The sequence below is a fragment of the Mandrillus leucophaeus genome, unplaced genomic scaffold (genome assembly GCF_000951045.1).
Source record: "Mandrillus leucophaeus isolate KB7577 unplaced genomic scaffold, Mleu.le_1.0 Scaffold5, whole genome shotgun sequence".
Taxonomy (NCBI): Eukaryota; Metazoa; Chordata; class Mammalia; order Primates; family Cercopithecidae; genus Mandrillus; species Mandrillus leucophaeus.
In genome coordinates, this window is record NW_012105364.1 from 4,051,816 (window position 1) to 4,058,524 (window position 6,709).

General features: G+C 44.4%; 1 pseudogene; it reads left to right on the forward strand.

Moving 5' to 3' along the window:
* Positions 1 to 4,839, forward strand: part of LOC105550914 — a 39,877-nt pseudogene extending 35,038 nt beyond the window's left edge.
* Positions 4,840 to 6,709: the final 1,870 nt, after the last annotated feature.

Here is a 6,709-nt window from a genome sequence, read left to right on the forward strand (position 1 = left end):
GCCGGGCGCAGTGGTGCACGTCTGTAATCCCAGCACTTTGGGAAGCTGAAGCGGGAAAACCACTTGAGCCCAGGAGTTCAAGACCAGCCTTAGCAATAAAATGAGACCCCATCTCTACGAAAAAATTTTAAAAATTAGGCATGGTGGTACCCACCTGTAGTCCCAGCTACTTGGGAGGATGAGGTGAGAAGATCACTTATGCTCCAGAACTTAAGACTGCAGTGAGCTATGACTGCACCACCGCACTCCAGCCTGGGTGACAGAGCCAAACCCTGTCTCTTAAAAACAGGAAAAAAAAAAAAAAAAAAAAGGATATGAGGCAGCCCAGCAGCCCGCATGACAAAAGACACCAAAACCATTTGGGAAGTCTTACTCACCATAACAAACCAAGAGGCAGTATTGTCCAATAGAACCTTCTGGAGTGATGGAACTATTTTATATCTGTACTACCCAATATGATAGCCTCCAGGCATATGTCACTACTGAGCACTCAAAACATTGCTAGTGCCACTGAGCAACTGGCTTTTCCATTTTACTTAATTTTAATTAGAATTTAAAGGGCCACCTGTGGCTGGTGGCTGCCATATTGAACAGCACAGCATCAGGTGTTTGGAACACACTGATTGAAACACACTGATTGATGTGTCTCCCAGCATAGTTTGGGGAAGGAGTGCCACGAATAAATGAGCGCACGATCCTCTTGCTACGGAATGCTCCACATCTGAATTATTAGCAATCTAAAGGTTGGGTGGAGCCGGTGAGAATGAAGACACCTCCTCTTTTTTTTAGGGTCTTTAGGAGACCCCAGTCTGGTCATCAGTTATAACCTGAGAAACAAGAGCTAAAACTTCCCACCTTTGGTCCGTTTCCAAATGTGGGACTGTTGTTTTTAGGTACCTCAATTTTTAGTAGATTTAGAAGAAAATCCCTCCAGCTGTAAGGGAGCTTTATAAATAGGAAAAAAATAACATTTGTCATATTTGCCTTGGGAGATTTGGCTCAGCCACGGACTCAGCAGCTCTGGGCAACCCCTCTGTATCCCCTCCCCTCACCTGTTCCATCTACACAGCTGAGAAAGAAAGGCTTTCTCTGGGTTTCTTTAAGGAAAAAGATTAGAACCATTATAAAGCATTTTAAGAAATGCAAAGTACTCTTCTATATAAATTATAACATGTTTTTACTTACTTGATTTCTTCTTTTGGGGGGAAATGAAGCACTGCTTTTGCGTATGATATGGAAGAAGTTTAATAGCACAATTACAGCCGAGTCTTCAAAATACAGTAAGAGGCCACAGCCGCCTGTGTGTCCAACTGAGCACACGTGCACCAGCGGGGCCCGAGCAGAGGGAGCACTCGGCTTTTGTGGGGGAAATGGAGGGAGAGCCATGGGTTAGGGATAGGGAAAGCTGTGGGGCATATTATGCCCTGGAAGGAGAAAGCACAAAACCAGAGGCTCTGAGGGACAGAGAGGAAGGAGGCCAGAGCATAAGGCAGAGCAAGCCAACAGCCATGGAGGCTGAAGAGATGACGGAATGCCTACAGGAGTTCCGTGAATGTCAAAACATGATCCTCGACCAACTGAATGAACACGAGGGCAGGACTGCTTTACTGACATCACCCTGATTGTAGACGGACACCATCTGAAGGCTCACAAGGCTGTTTTGGCTGCTTGCAGTAAGTTCCACAAATTATTATTATTATTATTATTATTATTATTATTATTATTATTTTGAGATGGAGTCACACTTTGTCGCCCAGGCTGGAGTGCAGTGACCCAATCCTGGTTCACTGCAACCTCTGCCTCCCAGGTTCCAGTGATTCTCCTGCCTCAGCCTCCCACGTAGCTGAGACTACAGGCACCCACCACCACACCCGACTGATTTTTGTATTTTTAGTGGAGACAGGGTTTTGCCAAGTTGGCAAGGCTGGTCTCGAACTCCTGACCTCAGGTGCTCTGCCCACCTCGGCCTCCCAAAGTGTTTACAGGGATTACTGTAATCCTTTCCAAAGGGATTACAGGCATGAGCCACCCGGCCCCGCCGCCTTCTACAAATTCTTTCTGGAGTTTACCCAAGAACCTTTGGTGGAGATGGAAGGTGTTAGTAAAACAGCCTTTTGCCATTTAATTGAGTTCACATGTATAGCAAAATTAATGATACAACGAGGAGCAGCAGCCAGTGATGTATGGAAAGCAGCAGAACGTCTACAAATGCTAGAAGCCATCAAAGTCCTTGAAGTCAGGAACAAAGAAAACTTCAGGCCGGGTGCAGAGGCCCACGCCTGTTATCCCAGCACTTCGGGAGGCCAAGGCGGGCAGATCACCTGAGGTCAGGAGTTCAGGACTGGCCTGGCCAACATGGTGAAACCCCGTCTCTACTAAAAAATACAAAATTTAGGCCAGGTGTGGTGGCTCACACCTGTAATCCCAGCACTTTGGGAGGCCAAGGTGGGTGGATCACGAGGTCAGGAGATCGAGACCATCCTGGCTAACACCGTGAAACCCCGTCTCTACTAAAATTACAAAAAAAATTAGCCGGGCGTGGTGGCGGGCGCCTGTAGTCCCAGCTACTCCAGAGGCTGAGGCAGGAGAATGGCGTGAACCCGGGAGGAGGAGCTTGCAGTGAGCCGAGATCGCGCCACTGCACTCCAGCCTGGGTGACAGAGTGAGACTCCGTCTCAAAAAAAAAAAAAAAAAAAGAAATTTTCAAAATCTGTTTCCTAAATCTCATTGTCACCTGTCCTCTAATCTGATGCCTTGTCAGTCCCTGGTTATGTGATCAAACCATTAGGCTCTACCTATAAATCAGTATGAATCCTCTCCTCACTTATTGTTCATAAATCAGCAAGGAGTCTTATGCCAGATGATCTCACCTTCAACAAACAGTAGACAATAAGACAACTGGCCATAATGCTTCAAGTCCTGTCCCATGGGAGTATTTTCCTACTCCATTTTCTTTCATGATTATCTCTGATAGGGGTTACAATGCCACTACGTTCTGTTTCTGGCCATTATAAACAGACATTATGTTGCCTTTTCCAGGACCACCCTGGACCGCCACACCCCCATCCTGGGCCTATAAAAACCCCCAGACCCCAGCAGGCACAGACACAAGCAATGAGATGTGGAGAGGAACACAGCGGCAGAAGTGCACGCAGGCGGCTGGACATGGAGCGGAGCAGGGGAGCGGAAGAGCACAGGCACAGGCACCCGCAGAGCTGGCAGGCCATCAACCCAACCTGTGGAACGTGGACGCCCTGGGGAATTTGGCAGGGGCGGTAGGAGAACAGTCTGACCGCTGAGCGGCCTGACTCTAAGGGAAAAACCATCTTCCCACTCTATGCCCCTTTTGGCTTCCCATCCATGGGCCGAGAGCTACTTCCACCATTCAATAAAATCTGCACTCATACTCCAAGCCCACATGTGATCCGATTTTTCCGGTACACTAGGGCAAGAACCCTGGGCTACAGAAAGCCTTCTGCCCTTGTGATAAGGCAGAGGGTCTAATTGAGCTGATTGACACAAGCCGCCTACAGACAGCAAAATTAAAAGAGCACCTGTAACACACGCCCACTGGGGCTTCCGGAGCTGGAAACATTTACCCCGAGACACTGCCATGGGGTTGGAGCCCACGACCACAACCTGCCCCGCTAGGTGTTTGCGCCGCAGGTACCGAAGAAGCTAGCCGCGCACCCATCACACACCCTGTGAGGGGGATAAGGGAGCTTTTCCTGTTTCAGTACCACCAAGGTGACAGAAAAGGGCAGATTAAAGAAGACGTCAGCTGTGCATCTGACCCCACAAGCAAACGGGAACACGTGAAATCACACTTCACTGAGAGTTTCAACTGTGAAATATGCAGTAAAAGGTATCTTCAGGAGAGCGCATGGAAACAGCACCTGAATTGTGACCCACCTTGAAGAACGTGGAGGCAGTAAGGAGCAAAGAACTGGGGGGAAAATTCATGTATGTCAGTACTGTGAGAAACAGTTTGACCATTTTGGACATTTTAAAGAACATCTTCGAAAACATACAGGTGAAAAACCTTTTGAATATCCAAATTATCAAGAACAATTTGCTAGAAACAACCCCTCAAATGTCACCTCACTGCATGCCAAACGAGTAGGGGCAAAAAAAGAAAGAAAGAAGCTCTATGAATGCCAGGTCTGCAACAGCATGTTTAACAGCTGGGACCAGTTCAAACATCACTTGGTAATACATACTAGAGATAAACCCAACCATTATACTTTATGTGACTTGTGGTTTATGCAAGGAAATGAATTAAGGAGGCATCTCAGTGATACAATATTTCAGAGTATCTAGTAATGGAAGAAGTTCTTTCAGTAGAAACACGTGTACAAGCTGAACCTGTGACATCAATGATATTACAGAACAAGCTGGGAAGGTGCATGTGCTCCTACTGTTTCAGGTCCAGGTGGATTCAGCACAAGTGACCGCGGAACACATCCACCCAAATCCACGCCAGGACAGCCAGGTGCCCGACACACACAAGTGAGCTTCCAGAGCAGGCCCAAGTGGGTTGAATTCAGTGGGCTGAATTCAGCCTGAAGAGGGTACTGGAGTACATGGAGAGGAGCTGCATGTGGAATGGGTAAATCAGATGCCAGTGGAAGTACAAAGTGAACTTCCGGAAGCAGGCTGGGTCCACATGACCCCAGAAATCATGACCCAGGAGGAGACAGAGCCTAGCCAAGCAGATGCTGACGAGGCTGCCAGGGAAGATCACGAAGATGCTGAGGATTAGAGAGCAAGCCAACGGTGGATCCTGAAGCTGAAAAGGCAGAGAATGAGGATAGAACAGTTACGCCGGTTGTAGAATGAAATTACACATGAATATACTTTTAAATATACTTGTTGGGTTTCTGAACTGATTTGAACTGATTTGAAGGTAGTATGACTGTCCTTAAGCTAACAGACAAGTGGACCAAAGTTAAGCTATTTCCTGTTGTTTCTGTTTTGGTTGGAACAAATCAATTCCCCTCCCCCAACTTAATGCCACAGCAGAGGGATCTTTTCCATAACTGAAGGGATCTTTTCCATAACTTAAATGGGTTATATTCTTATAACGTAGAGGGGTACGAATGTAACTATTTTCATTGTGGTAAAAGTTCTCCCTATTCTCTTTTCCAGGTCATGTTCTTCCTCAAATTTTTTCCATATTGTGAAATCAAACTTAAATTATTAGAATAAAAGTTTATGTATTCTAATGTATGGTAGAAAATCGAATATATAGGAAATACAAGGCTGCATGATGAAAAGTACATTGTTACTGTATGGCTGAATTTTGGCTTCTGGCTTTCTTTAGTCTGAACAAATGTTCTTGTCTAGCCCGGTAGTCACCAAAGCGTCTCTGCAACAGGAAGAGTCGTGGTGGGGAAATTTCTAGACTATTAAAACACACACACACACACACACCCCCATGTGCCTTTTCAAAACCGACTAAACTCCTATAAAGCATCTCTGGTTCTTTCAAAGTTTGTATTGTAAGGAGCAATGTAGACAATGCTATGATACTTTATATTTTTCCTTATAATGACAACCAACAGTTCTTTTCACTTAAGTTAGGTTGAGAAATTTTATTTAGTGGTAGCTGAAGGGCAATTTTCAATTGGGAAAATTCATTGACATCTGTGGTAAACTTTGTTTTGATGAAAGTTGCACTAGTATTTTACCACCAGATGAAAAAAAGAGAAGCATCATTTAAAAATTAATGTATTTAAAATATAGTACAGAGAAAAACATGTCTATAATTATCAGGCTTTGTTTTGAATGGAATCTTTTCCCCCAATCCTTAAAGACCCCGTGCTATAACTTTTAAAGCCATACAAATAAAAGTGCTAAACTGTGAACTTAAAAGTAGATGCATAAATATTTTTAATCAGTATTACTTAGAAAATAAAATCTAACAAACACATTTTTAAAAATAGAGTAAGAAACTTCACAAAATGATCTCAAGGTAAGAAACATACAATTGGTTTCACATGTCAGTTTTTAAGAGATTTGTTACAGACTGAAAGGGGAGTGACTGGTTGCAGTAGACACTGTGACCAGCTTTCAAACAATGATCGTGCCTTGAGTCATTTCTGAGAAATCGGTAAACAAATTCTTTCACTTTTACTGCTGCATTATGTTGCTCAAACCCATCTGCTTTGTACCCATTTGAAGGCTCCATCACACATTATTTTGGAAATGGTCATCCTGAGTCAGACTGAGTAATCCCAGTTAATGAGTTTGGTTTCCCTCTCATCTGGTTTTTACTCAATCCTCTGTATCTATCCCATTTTTTTTTTCTTTCCTCAGAGATGCCAGACCACATCATCCTAAACACTAATGAGCAAGAAGGAAATTTCCACGTTAGTAGAGGGACCCACTAAGGTTAGGGTGCCATACAATGTACTGTCCAAACCAAGACGTGTTAGAGAATGAACGGGGACCATTTTAATAATTCTGCTGGGGCAGTAAGAATAAACTGAATACCCTAACTAAAGAAATAAACAAAAAACATATGTAAAGGTGGTCAACTTCATTAGTTATCAAAGCAAAAACAAAATGAGACCATCGTACACCCACCACATTTGCAAAAATTAAAAAGTACAACAGGCCGGGTGCGGTGGCTCACGCTTGTAATCTCAGCACTTTGGGAGACCGAGGAGGGCAGATCACAAAGTCAGGAGATCGAGACCATCCTGGC